The following is a 14,499-nucleotide window of genomic DNA, read 5'->3' as shown; positions in this document are numbered from 1 at the left end:
CAGCTCTGTCCAAAGTCTCTGGCTTAACATGCCTGAATTGTCTATTGGCAGAAGTCTGGTAAACTGAATTTGCTGAAGTTAAGACATCATCTCCAAATGTTGCAAACTAGGTCAGTATTCCAGCGCTCTCTGTGCCTGGTGGAGCCAAAGGAGACTTTCAGAACCACTGATAATGTTTGAGGATGAGTACACTCACCATTTAGGCCACATTAGCAATGGAATTAATTTAGGAAACCATAAACAGCTTCATAGATGCTGTGTTTATTGAAAAGGGAAGAATCAGTACCATGTAAATATGGCTTTTGCTGTGGTGCCCTGGGCAAAGGCTCAGTGGTGAAAAAAGTCTGGCTGGGCATCCTGGCCTCAAGCCCATTTCTTGCCTGTGTTGACACCTGGCCTTGAACACCAGTTGTTTGCCTGTCAGGGCTGCCCATAACCCGCCTCCTCAATCTCGCACATTAGGCTTTCAGACTGCTGATCTCATTATGTGATGACTACTGTTTTCCAGAAGTCTTGTCTAAACCACTTCCTCCTTCCTCTCTCCCTAAAGAGAAATAACAGCAACCTCAGAAAAGGTGGCTAAAGTTTAGCTTTTAAAAAGTAAACACCTTTTAAAATAAGACTCTCAGTTCAAATTCAACCTCAGCCACTTTTGAATGACATTACACAAATTATTGAAGTTCTGTGCCTCAGTTTCCTTATCTGTAAAATGAGAATAATAATCTCTACCAAATGAGATAATATATGTAAAATGATGGAATATAGCAGATGAATATAGGTTTCCTGCCCTCATTTCCGCCATCTTCAAAACTTTTCTTGTGTGAATACACAGTAGGGACCTAGATGGAATATGAACCATGATTTGGGAGGAGTCAGAAGTGTTCTAAGAATTTCTAAATCTCTCCCAACCCCTTTTAAGCATTGGGGTCTGAAAAGCCTACCCTCTCCTGCCCTAAGATTTCCAAATAGCATTAAAAAAAAGATTCCCCCTCCTATTTTCTAGGGAAGGGTGGGATAGGCAGGTTTATTATTACCAACATCTATTACAAAAAGGCTCTGCCAGAGCCAAGCTTCAGGTAGGGAGAGAGAAGAAATGAGATTGAAATCCCAAGGACCTAGCTCTGGAGACCCTGAAGACCCCAGACCTTGGGAACTCACCCATGCAGAAGTGGAGAGACAGGTTTTCAGTTATAAAGGCTTAAGGGCTTCAAATTTCAGCTTGGGTTACTAGAGTTCAGTAAGAGCTTTATTTTCTATTTTCTCCTCCTCTAGGATTCTTTAAATCTCATTAAGAAATGAGGAGAAAAATGCCAAGAAAAACTGTCAGAGGGGTAAAAATTGTCAGAGGGATGCAAAGAAGAGTAAGATTTCAAACAGTTGCTCTGAAAGAAAGTTAGTAGCTATTTAATAAGGGCTGTCTATGCATATAGCAGATATTTAAATCATAATAGGTATAACGTAACCTCAAAAGTGTCTCAATAAAGACAGCATCTTTCCTCCAAATCTCAGTGAGTTTTGCTGGCTGCATTTCCAGAGCAGGTTGTCTTGGCTACCCTTTTCTTCCACTCTCTGAACCCCTTTCACTGGGCTTGGAGGCACAGCAGCTCAGAAGTACAGAGTCTGGTCTGAGGTGCAGAGTCATTGATTGCGCTATGCTTTTTCTCAGGGCAGTGGCAAGCTGGGACCTCTCTCAACAGGCAAGGGACCTCCAACTCCCTCTTTTAGATCACTTCCCCCTTGGACAAAATTTAGACCTTTGTGTCAAAGCTGATTGAGAAAAATGCAAAGTGCTCATCTGTCAAGCGATTGAGAGTAATGGACATTTTCCCATCTAGGTTCACGTCTTTTGCAAAAACTTGGTTTTCTTTATTATTATTGTTATTATGCTTTAAGTTCTGGGATACATGTGCAGAACGTGCAGGTTTGTTACATAGTTACACGTGCTACAACCACACGTGCCACGGTGGTTTGCTGCACCCATCAACCTGTCATACACACTCGACATTTCTCCTAATGCTGTCCCTTCCTTAGCCCCCCACTCTCCAACAGGCCGCCGTGTGTGATGCTCCCTTTCCATGTGTTTTCACTGTTCAACTTCCACTTATGAGTGAGAACATGTGGTGTTTGGTTTTCTGTTCCTGTGTTAGTTTGCAGAGAATGATGGTTTCCAGCTTCATCCATGTCCCTGCAAAGGACATGAACTTGTCTTTTTTATGGCTGCATAGTATTCCATGGTATATATGTGCCTCAATTTCTTTGTTCAGTCTATAATTGATGGGCATTTGGGTTGGTTCCAACTCTTTGCTATTGTGAACAGTGCTGCAGTAAATAATATGTGTGCATGTGGCTTTATAGTAGAATAATTTATAATCCTTTTGGTATATACCCAGTAAAGGAATTGTTGGGTCAAATGGTATTTCTGGTTCTAGATCCTTGAGGAATCACCACACTGTTTTCCACAATAGTTGAACTAATTTACACTCCCATCAACAGAGTAAAAGTGTTCCTATTTCTCCACATCCTCTCTAGCATCTGTTGTTCCCTGACTTTTTAATGATCGCCATTCTAACTGGTGTGAGATGGTATCTCACTGTGGTTTTGATTTGCATTTCTCTAATGACCAGTGATGATTACCTTTATTCATGTTTGTTGGCCACATAAATGTCTTCTTTTGAGAAGTGTCTGTTCATATCCTTTGCCCATTTTTTGATGGGAATTTACAACAGAAAAACAAATTTACAAGAAACTTTGTTTTCAACCATCTTGTTGGCATTCTCTGGCCTGTTGACAATGTGCCCCCTAGTGGATGTTTTAGAACATCCCCTTTGTATCTGCAGAAATTGAGTCCCTCCACCTGGATTCAGTCCTTGAATCCTCAAGGTAAAACCAGAAAGAAGAGGGTGAAGGTGGGTATCCTTGCACTCAAGGCTTAGCGGGGAGTGGGAATGGGAGTGGAACTGGGCTGCGTGAGTTGGAACAAAGGGTTGGGGAACGACTGATGGTCCACGTTTTCTTTTTAATCAACATTTTGTGTTTTGAAAAGGATTTATAGATCATGAAGAGAAGGAAACATTCATTCGTTGCAATTTAAACATTTACTGAGTATCTACTATATGCTGGACACTGTGCTATTGCTGCACTACAGATCCTTGTCTGAAGGACACAGTTAATTGTAGCCAAAAACCTGCTATGACAGAGGGATATATAGAACGTTGATAGATAATAGCTGAAATTGAGCATTTGCTATCTATTTGGGCACTGTCTTAAGCATGTTGCATGTGTTAACTAAATTATTTAGCCTCTCTGTGGTTAAATGGGTATGATAGAGGATAGCTTACAGAGTTATCAGAACTAAACAAGGTAACATCTGAAAGATCTTAAAACAATGCCTGGTACAGACATGCTAAAATGAGAAAACTGAAATGACACTTTGCACAACCTTGTGAGATAAAGTGCCATATTATCTTGCATCTACGGATGGAGAAACCAAGGCAGAGGGAGCATAGTCACTCTGCTAGTAACTGGCAGAGCAGTCTGCCAATGTCAATGGCCCAGAGCTAAAATGGCATGCTTTCTTAACTCCTATGCCATTCTGCTTCTGCCTGAACATACCGACTCTTTTAACAGGAATAGTTTTCATTCAGTTCTTAAAGAATGCTGGCATCAACACTGGTGAGCTATTAAACAAGTGTCCAAATTACTGGGGACTCTAAATCACTTTATGTCTGTTAGTCGATTCTAAGCATGGCGCAGATTACTTGTTCATTTGGTGTTTGAGGAAAAGTTCAGTAATATGCCAAAGCTTCATTCTCAGTTTTCATTTATAATGAAGCTCTTGCCTAAATAAATTTACTAAAATAATGTACAACTGCTCAAGAAGAGACTGGTTTATTTTTTTATCTTTTATGATTCCTTAAAAAAGAATTTAACATTAAAAATATAAAAGTAGTGATCTACTTCATTTCTATAGAAAGGTAGACAACCAGACATCTGTTTTCTAGCAAATTTTCTTCCCAGAAATTGTATGCTCAAAATATTTTCTGTTCCAAAAAATGTAATCTAATCTTGTTAACAAACCACACAAAGGAATTACATTTTAAGTCTCATCGTTATGACTGGATGTACTGAGATTTCCCCTCTGCCTCCAGGGTTTAGGGAAGTGTGATTTGGAAAAGATACTTTTTATTGTCAAATAACAATGAGGTGTCTGATAAATTATGTCAGAGGCAAGGGCGGGGGGATGAATGCTCTTTTAGCATAATAAGTCCAGGGTATTTAATTCTGCTAGCAAGAGTGTCAAAATGAGTAGGAGAAAATGGTTTATGTCACACAGGTTAGAACAGAGAGTTTCTGAAAGAAATTAATCCTGGAGGTGGTGAGATGTGCTTGATTTTAGGTAACCCAGGGGAAACCCAGTATAACTCAGGGTGGGAATCTCTTACCACGTTTTTCCTGCTGCCCACGCTCTCACCCCTGGGGATTCAAGTTATCCCTTCTCCCTGTGAAGTGACTATCACTTGAAGGAGAAAGAGTTGGCATCCAATGTGGAAGGCTGGGAAAGCTGAGGGGACCAACAAAGCTGAGACAGGCATATGCTGGTTACAGAGGTTCCTGGATATTTTTTGGAACAGAAAACATTTCCAGCATAAAATTTCTGGGAAGAAAGAATTTTCCTAGAAAACACATCATAAGAAGTCAAGAATGCATATAATACTGGCATAAACCTATCATAAAGTCATAACAATTTAAGTCAAACACTGTTAAGTTGGAGGCTATCTGTATTTCTGTGGGAAGGGGTCATGGGTATAAGGAGAAAAGAAGGAAGCGTTGTGGGGACACCATAGATAGATGAGGTTAAAGGAAGAAAAATGAGGGACAAGAATTAGAAGGGAAAGGGCTGGGCATGGTGGCTCACGCCTGTAATCACAACACTTTGGCAGACTGAGGCAGGTGGATCACTTGAGGCCAGGAGTTCGAGGCCAGTCTGGCAAACATGGAAAAATACCATCTCCACTAAATATACAAAAATTAGCCAGGCATGGTGGTGCACATCTTTAATTCCAGCTACTCGGGAGGCTAAGGCACGAGAATTGCTTGAAGCTGGGATTCGGAGCTTGCAGTTAGCCAGGATTGTGCCACTTAACTCCAACCTAGGCAACAGAACGAGACTGTCCAAAAAAAAAAAACACAAAAAAAGAAGAGGAATATCTCTTGGAAAGCATGCACACACACACACACACACACACACACACACACACACGCACACCAGCTTATGTGACTCAGGGGTAAGAAAACCTGGTCCCCTTCCCTCTATTTCACCATTACGATTATTATGCAGGGCTTTAAAAAATCAGTAGCTGAGTCTATAATTTTCACATTCAGCTTCACTTTCCTTGTAATGTTCTCTGCATCTAGAAGAGTGCCTGGTACATGGATGCTCAGTCTTGTATGTTGAATAAATGCACAAATAATAATAGTAAGAGACATTGTACATGACCCACCCCCCCAAAAAAATAAGAAAGGAATTAATTCACTGGTTTTATTCCAGGGGTTCTTCCAGGGCATTTGAATTGAGATAAAATGTCTGCTTTCTTCCTATCTAAGTCATAGCCTAGAACTGGAGCTGAGAATATATTCCTCAAGCCAGCTGCCAAACAGCTAGTAGAATGACACCACGGTGCCAGAGTGGACCTTGCCAGGGTGTATATGAGTTTCTTCTAATGAGACGGGGGTACTAGAGGCAGTTAAACATTGGCCTGGAGCTGCTCACTGGGAAGCAGCAAGAAGTGTTGCTTCCATTTGGAAATGAATATTCCATCACACACTTCCAACTAAAGTCAACAGATTGAATGTGCTCATTATGTGTTTTCCTTCCTAATAGTTACTCAAATGATCATAAATGCATCAAAGAGTGTAGACTCACAAAGACATTTAGCAGAAAAAGATTTCAAGGGATTCTGGAAAACAGTAAATGGCAGAGGAATTCCTGATTTAGCAGGAAGATGTCACTTACGTGTGAACAGAGTGAGAGCCTCTGAGCAGAGAACCAGTTGCTCCAGCTTATGAAGATGACCTCCTGGAGATGCTTATGAAGATAACCTCCTGGAGATGCTTATGAAGATAACCTCCTGGAGATGCTTATGAAGCAGCAGCTGGGCAGATACAGGGGTGAGGAACACAAAGGATTCTCCAGGACTTTGAATCTCCAGCAAATCACACACAGAGACAAGCGAGAGATGAAGAGAGATTCACAGCAGCAGTGACACGATGGCTGTGTCCAATGGCAGAGCTGGTGATGGCAGCTGTGGTGGATGCATCTTGGCAAAACTAATCTGCCTCCTAACCTCTACATATCTAACAAAAATAAGTTTAAGAATGTGTCTCTGTGCCGCAAGCCTGATTGACTCAAGGTACCCACAATTAAGGCCAGCTTTTCTGCCCTGATCCTTGCTTACTTACTGGACATTATACCTGAGGGCATTGTAGTTGATATATTTAGACCTCAATCTCTTCACTGGTAGAAATGTATATTAAGACATGTAAATACATATAAAAATACTCATAGACCAATGCCTGGCACCTAATACATGTTCAATAACTGTTGCATAAGAGCATCCTCCACTAGGCATTTCACCATTGCAAGAACCCAGCTGGACAATGGAGACTTCCGTCTCTTCAGGGGGTAGCTAGAGATTCATGTCTTCAGGGGATAGCTGGACATCCATTCTGTGGGGATGGAAATAAACAGGTATGTTAGTTTTGGGTCATTTTTAATCAACCAGTCCATTGTTTAACTTCCAATAACATAGCTATTTAAAAATCTCACTTTTAATTTGAAATTGGTGCAAAAAAAATAATATTTTGTTTATCTGAAACTCTCCAGCTCCACTCCTAGGAAGCTGTCATAACATTATACCTTCAGAGATTGACTTTACCTATTCTGGCATTTCCTTCATTCTATCTTTGGAGGTCTTTTTTTTTTTTTTTTTTTTTTTTTTAGATGCAGTCTTGCTGTCTCCAGGCTGGAGTGCAGCGGCACCATCTTGGTTCACTGCGACCTCCACCTGTCAGGTTCAAGCGATTCTCCTGCCTCAACCTCCCAAGCAGCTGGGACTACAGGTGTGCACCACCACACTCAGCTAATTTTTGCATTCTTAGTAGAGATGGGGTTTCACCATGTTGGCCGGGATGGTCTCAATCTCTGGACCTCATGATCCACCTGCCTCAGCCTGCCAAAGTGCTGGATTTAATGATCAAAGTCTTCTCTTTTCAGGACAGTTAAACATCATTTTCATTGGTACAACTTGTTACTAGCACATAAGAAGTGTTTTATTTTGTACCCAACTGAGGTTACACCAGAGAAGATACATCTAAGCTGAAACACCAGAGATGGAGATAAATTTGCTTAATGTGCCGGGCTCAATGGCTCACACCTGTAAGTAATCTTAGCACTTTGGGAGGCTGAGGCGGTGGATCACCTGAGGTCAGGAGTTCAGGTCCAACCTGGCCAAGATGGTGAAACCCTGTCTCTACTAAAAATACAAAAGTTAGCTGGGCATGGTGGCACGTGCCTGTAATCCCAGCTACTTAGGAGGCTAAGGCAGGAGAATCGCTTGAACACAGGAGGCAGAGGTTGCTGTGAGTCAAGACTGCACCATTTCATTCCAGCCTGGGCAACAAGAGCAAAACTCTGTCTCAAAAAAAGAAAAAAAATTGCTTAATGTATCAGGCAGTTGTCTGCAGTACAAACAACTAAAAATTCTCAGTGGCCTAAAAATAATAAAAGTTTATTGCTGATTCATGCTATATCCTCCTCAGAGGCCACAGACAGATTCTCTCATCATAGTCACTGAGAGACCCTGACTAATGGCACAATTGTGATTTAAAAATGTCTCTCTTACCTGCCAGAGGGAAAGAGCGATTTAAGAAACATAAATACTTGTAGAGCTGGAAGAGACAATTGCTTCTTAATCCCCAACAATACAAGATGAAATAGAGAGATGCTTTATGCAACAAAAGCCAACTTAGTCTCAGAGGTAAAATCAACTCAAGTGCTGCTTGGTCATCACATTCATTGTTAAAGCCTCTGCATGAGCTAATGTGGTATCCAGCATATTCTTTCACTTAAAAAAATAGCTAAGGGAAAAAAATCTAAGGATGTGTCTCCCTGCCTTAAGCCTGATTGACTCAAGGTACCCACAATTAAGAAAAAGGAATATGTTTTTTAAAAGGCTGTGGTTATGTCTCTTGGCATATTAGAGTCAAAAGATAAAGGCCAGCAGAGATGCTGAGAGTTGTGATGCCCCAAAACTATGGAGCTTAATTAGAAAACTCTGTAACTGTTCAAGACTTAAAATGAACCTTAACTTTCTGTGATCATAAAGCAGAGGGTGTTACTGAAGAGGAGATTATTTCCTAGTCTTCTCTTTAGACGCATCAACAAAGTATAATGGAAAAAGAAGGACTTCCTAGAAGGTGATATTAACAGCTACGGGGAGAGACAGGGAGATGGAATAGGGAAGCTCTCTCGGGGAACAGATCAGAATCTAATAAAAACATTTTCCTTATTGGCTGGATGCAGTGGCTCACACTTGTAATCCCAGCACTTTGGGAGGTCAAGGCAGGTGGATCAGTTGAAGCCAGGAGTTCGAGACCAGCCAGGCCAACATGGAGAAACCCTGTCTTTACTAAAAATACAAAAAATTAGCTTGGTGTGGTGGCGCACACTTGTAGTCTCAGCTACTTGGGAGGCTGAGGCATGAGAATCTCTTGAATCCAGGAGGTGGAGGTTGTAAGTGATCTGAGATCGCACCACTGCACTCCAGCCTAGGTGACAGTGAGACTCAGTCTTAAACAAACAAACAAAAGAATTCCTTATTTATGGTGTAAGGGCTCTGTAATGCCTGCCCATCAGAATTTCTGAAATGCTATGGCTCAGTGACTTGTAAGTCTTTCAGGGTTCCCCTTTCCAGACAGGAGTATTTATGGTAACTGAACTGTCCCTGTTCCACCATTGGAGTGTGTGTGCCAGGGAAAAGGAGGGAATGGGGCTGCAGAAAACATGTATTTTCGTTCATAAATTTTTGAGTCAATAGAAGCCACATCTGAAACACATGTGAAAACTTCCATGCCTCTTGCCAAGTTCTTAGACTGTGACCTTGATGTCATGACTGAGTGAGACTTTCATGTGGACTCCCTTGAAGAAGTGAGCTCATTTTGCATGTGGGAAACAGAGTCAGCTAATCTGAGGTGACCAGAGAAGTAGACTGTGGTATCATATTTGTGCTGTTCACCAAATGTTTCTGGATCTCCATCTACTTCCCAGCCCCTCATTATCCCCCACCTCCATTCCGAGAACATGGTGAAATTGCATTTCGCTATCCCTTGAAGCTGAGTGGGATTATGTGGCTAGATTTGACCAGGCCAGTGGGTTGTAAGCTGAGGTGACATTTAACTACTCATGTAAATTTCTGGAGCTCTTTTTCCTCACCAGCACACCAACACAAGCCTGTTTAAAAACAGCAGCTGGTTGTCATCTAGGGTCCCTGTGTAACTGCAGAGATCAGTCCCCCTGTTGACCTACAGTGGGACTGTGATGTGAGTCAATAATAAATTTATCTTGTTGAGACCATTGAGATTTTGATATTGTTTGTTGCTGCAGCACAACTCAGCCCATCTTGACTGATAGCTGCAAAGAGGACAGATATAAGACAAATATTAGTCACTCCCCCTTCCTTCTTCCTTTGCAGTCATTTGTAATCAATTTGGATTCTTTCCTAATCTGCCCAGATAGTGTCTAAGAAACTTCCTCACTCCCAGTTGATCAGAGTTGATACTCAAGATGACACTCCTTGGCCTGTTGACTTAGCAAATGCTTTAGGGAAGAGAATATGTTCTAACAGTTTGGGGCCAACTAGCAATGGGTACATCTATGGGCTCCAGTTATTTTTTGAGATCTCTTTACCATACATGGGTTTCATGATTCCAGGAGGCAGGCAAGTAGATGATGCCGGACCTATGAAATAAGCACGGCCAGTTTTCTTTGAATGCCCTAAAGTCCCAAGCATAACTAAGACTTCAAAATTAGATATCAAGGGAAGATGCACACAGCACAGAGGTTCAACCACTATAAGAAACTGATAATGTGGCAATATACTCTCTGGGTTATTTGGGAAAACAGGGAGCATAGTAGGAAGCATTGAAACTAGAAAGATTTCCAGGTCAGCTTCTTCTTAGGTATGTATGTTTCTTTCTCTGAATCTCAATTTCCTTATCATCTGCAAAATGGGAAGTGTGAGAGCAACTGCCTCACAGAGTTGTTATGAAGACTAAATAACCTACATAAGAGCCTGCCACATAGTGGGCACATGGGGAATGGGATATTTAGGAGATCCTGGTGCACTGCCCAGATCCCCTTCCTGGATTGGTACACTGATAGCCTAAATGCTGTGTTGACAGTTAACAACTCACAGCTGGCCCCTCTCCAGCAAATGGCTTTCTGCAGGTGGGAGCTGCCTCACCCTGGAGGTTATGCCTCCCTCCCATAAGTAGCCCACAGCCAATGGCTGACTGAAATGAGTGCTCAAAGATAAGCCTCGTTTCCTCAAGGGGTCAACTCAAAGTTAGACTTTCCCTGAGACTATCTTCCTGCTCAGCTCTTTCTCTTCCCTGTCCTGCTTCCCTCATGCCCTTACAGAACCTCCTGAGAAGTACTCCCTCAAGAAAATCCTGTGAATTTAAATTTTGCCACAGGGATCCAAACCTAAGAAAATTAATAATTGTATTGTTACTAATCTAATTATTAATGATTTATTATTAATTGTAAATAGCAGAGTCTTAAGGTTGTGGTGATGCCCTGAGCTGCTGAAAACTATAGAGGTCACCATTTTGAGATAATTCTAGCATAGCCACGGAGAATCTCCCTCAGCCAAAAAATACCCAGAAGTTCCTCCGAGATCTGCTCTTGGAATTGCTGGGGGAGAAAGCAAGCATCATTTGTGAAGGAACACAGGGCAAAGAATAAAGGGATGATGGGAAAGACAGCTGCTGGGAACTGATCAACTAAGGGCATTCTGGAGGGTTCTGCTGGGTGGGTACATTCCACAGAAATGGCCTTTCTCATGACATTTGTCTCAGCTAGTCCATGCAAAGCTGTGAGCTGGGGACTCCCTGAGGGACTCCTCCAATATGGAAAAGAATTGCTTCATTTCTGGATGTCCTATTTCCCTTTGGAAGGACCAGCTCGGGCTCCCATCTCAGTGAGAGGTCACTTAGGTCAGGCTGAAACTCCCTTCGCTTCCCTGAAGAAATGCAGTGCCTTCTCTCACTGCTAAGCCTCAGAGACATGGCAAGTAACAGAAGATATCTGGAATATCACATAACGCAAACTCGTAATGCCCGTGAAGCTCCTCTAGAATAAAGGAGGGGTTATCCCAGGCTGGGTCAGGAAAGATCATGGTCTACTAACAAAGCTCAGATTTGGGGGAGGGCAGCTGAACTGTGGGTTACGTGCTGGTCTCCATGTGATATGGTTGGGAAAAAGGCCAAATAAGGAGAGAGGAGGCATGACTTCTTCCAGCTGGGTCACAAAAAGGTGATGATTGGTAATGCTAAAGAGGAAAACAGTGATGATGAAGATGATCATGAGGATGATGGTGGTAGCTACCACTGACCGCACCCTTACTATGTGCCACATACAGTGCTAACTACTTTATGAATGTTCTCATATGAAAACCTCTGTCTCATAGGCATGATTAGCCCCATTCTACAGATGAGGCGATTCAGGCTAAGCTAACAATCCAATCACCCATAGCTATGAAAGGGATGGAACCAGGACTTATCCTTGGTTTGTAACTGAGTTACCTCTAGTTCATTAAAACTAGGGTATCTGTTTCCTCATCGGCAAAAAAGCATGGGCTAACAATCTGGCTTTATAATCTGGAATGATCTCTGTCCTCGTTGCCAAGATGAAAGGAAAGTTTGGGATCCGGGGGAGAAGGAAGATGGTGTTCCAATGGAACTGTTCACTCAGAGGAAGGCAGTTGGGAAATTCTGTGGCTCCTCCCTTTGTGAGCAGTGTGTTATTCAGGCCTGGAAAACATCTGAGAAGTGACAGAAGCTGTTGGAGAATTCCAGGGGAGCAAGGTCACTCAACAAAAGGAGTGAGGAACAGATGACTGCAAGTCTAAATTTGCCTTTTTTTCCTTAACTGGAAGCCACTAGATTTTTCCAGACAATATTTGGAAGGCTAAAATCTGATTACCCCAAATAATAGACACAAAAAGATGTTGAGGCTTTTACATATTCATTTGGCTGGTAAAAAGGAAAGGGAGAACAGTGAAATAATGTTTTATTTATCTGCTTTATGGAATTCTTCAGAGTTTGACATCGCTGCTTTTAAATGTTTGAGAGTAAAAACAGTATTTTCATTAGATGGCTTTACTGTTTTAATATTCTTTTTGGACAAGCTGTGTGGACCCAGTCCACACTGTGGAATTTGAGCCTGACTCTGTGGCTCAGTTTTTCTTAGGATAACATGGAAATTAAATGTGATCTCTCACTGCCTCAGTGGAAGAACGAATTAATTGAACTTACCAGAAAGAAGAATTATTGAGCTAAAAACATTTGTGTTTTTGCCAGGGACTCCACAGTCTTCTCTCCTTGCTCAACCCCTGTCAAACGTGTGGGCATCTCCACCCACAACTTCCTGTCTGGGCTGAGAGGTTACAAGTGGGAAACCTTCTCATGAAAGCTCTCCTGGAGGTGCCTGAACCCTCTGTCACCTGTGGTTCTTTGACGTACGAAACACTGGCATTCTGTTTACGTCACTGTGCCTGGAAGGAGGTGCCCACACAAGGGCGGTGCCTTAGGTGGCATGCCACATAGTTCACCCTGTTTACAGGCGTTGCCCTTTGTGGTTCTACAACCCTCCATCACAGGGCAGGGGGTTGTGATAGACTGCATGTTTGTTTTTACCCCAAAATTGATAAGTTGAAATCTGAACCCTCAAGGTGATAGGATTGAGAGGTGGGCCTTTGGGAAGTGATTAGGTCATGAGGATAGAATTCTCACAAATTAGAGCCTTTATAAAAATGACCCCAGATAGCTCCCCTGCCCTCTTTCTGCCATGTGAGGATATAAGGAGAAGTGAAACCAGAAGAGGGCCCTCCCCAGAAAAGATCATGCTGCCACACTGATCTTAGACTTCTAGCCTCCTCAACTGCAAGGCACTGATTTCTGCAGTTGATAAAGCACTCAGTCTATGAGGTTCTCACAGCCACAACTAAGCCAGGGATGCAGCTGAAGGAGCTCCTGGCAGTTCTTGGGGTAGGTAGAAAGACTTCTTTGTGACTGCCTGTAATTTCTTCTGTCAAATCACAACTCACATCGAAGCAAACAGCCCACTGATGTCAGCTAGAGCCTGATGGGCCTCACACATTATATTGGTCCTTAAGAGATCAAAGATGAAGTGGGCTATGTTTTGCTCCCATCAGATCTGTGCTCAAAGGCCTCATCGTTTGAGCCTGGGGAAAGAAGGCCTCAGCCTTGCCCCTTACACTCCCCTACTAAAAATGGTCTGATTTTGCTTATCTCAGTATCCCTGTTGGGAAGATGGACCCATAACACGGCCAGCAATGTATGGATCACCTGGGGATTACTAGCAGTGCACGGATCACCTGGGGACTAGTAGTGCATGGATCACCTGTGGATTACTAGCAGTCTGTGAATCACTAGGGGATTATTAGCAGCATGTGGATCACTTGGGGAATACTAGCAGTGTACGAATTGTTAGGGGTGCCAGATGGCTCACAAGTGGACTCACTGATGGGGCTATGGACAAATGGGCAGATTTGAACAGGAGCTTTTCAGTCACATACACGTACATTTTAAAGCCTCCTGGGTCATACACACAGGAGACATAGATTACAATGTTCATAGAAGTCCCACTCGACATAGAAAAACACCTGGAAAAGAGCACATGTCCACTGTCCAAAAAAATCAATAAACAAAACATGGCATATTTCACATGCTATCATACTGTTACACAACCATGTAATGAACAAACTACAGCTACTGGAAACAACACGGATGGACTGAGAAACACAATGTTGAATAGAAAAAGAGCCGCTCAAAAAGACTATATGCAGTATGGCACTCTTTTTATAAAGCTCAAAAATAAGCAAAGCTGGTTTGGATACACCTATGTGGGGAGCAGAAAAGAAAACAGGGAAGTTATAAATACAAAATTGCAAGTGGCAGCTTCATCTGGAAAGTAAAGCATGAGAACAAGGTAAGGGAGGAGCACGGGGTGAAGGAGTGCTGTTGGCAATGCTCTGTAGCTCTTGCAGTGGGTAATGGGCTGGCGGGCTAGTATCTCAGGTGGCACAAGACTGAGATACAGGTTACAGAGATTCTTTTGTAGATATGAGATATTATGTTAAGATAGTAAGATTAGGAAATAGAAATAAATCTGTAGTCATGAGGACTTACCTGGGTAAG

This window comes from Sapajus apella, unplaced genomic scaffold (genome assembly GCF_009761245.1).
Source record: "Sapajus apella isolate SASKATOON/1434 unplaced genomic scaffold, GSC_monkey_1.0 scaffold14, whole genome shotgun sequence".
Taxonomy (NCBI): Eukaryota; Metazoa; Chordata; class Mammalia; order Primates; family Cebidae; genus Sapajus; species Sapajus apella.
This window is presented reverse-complemented; position numbering follows the sequence as displayed.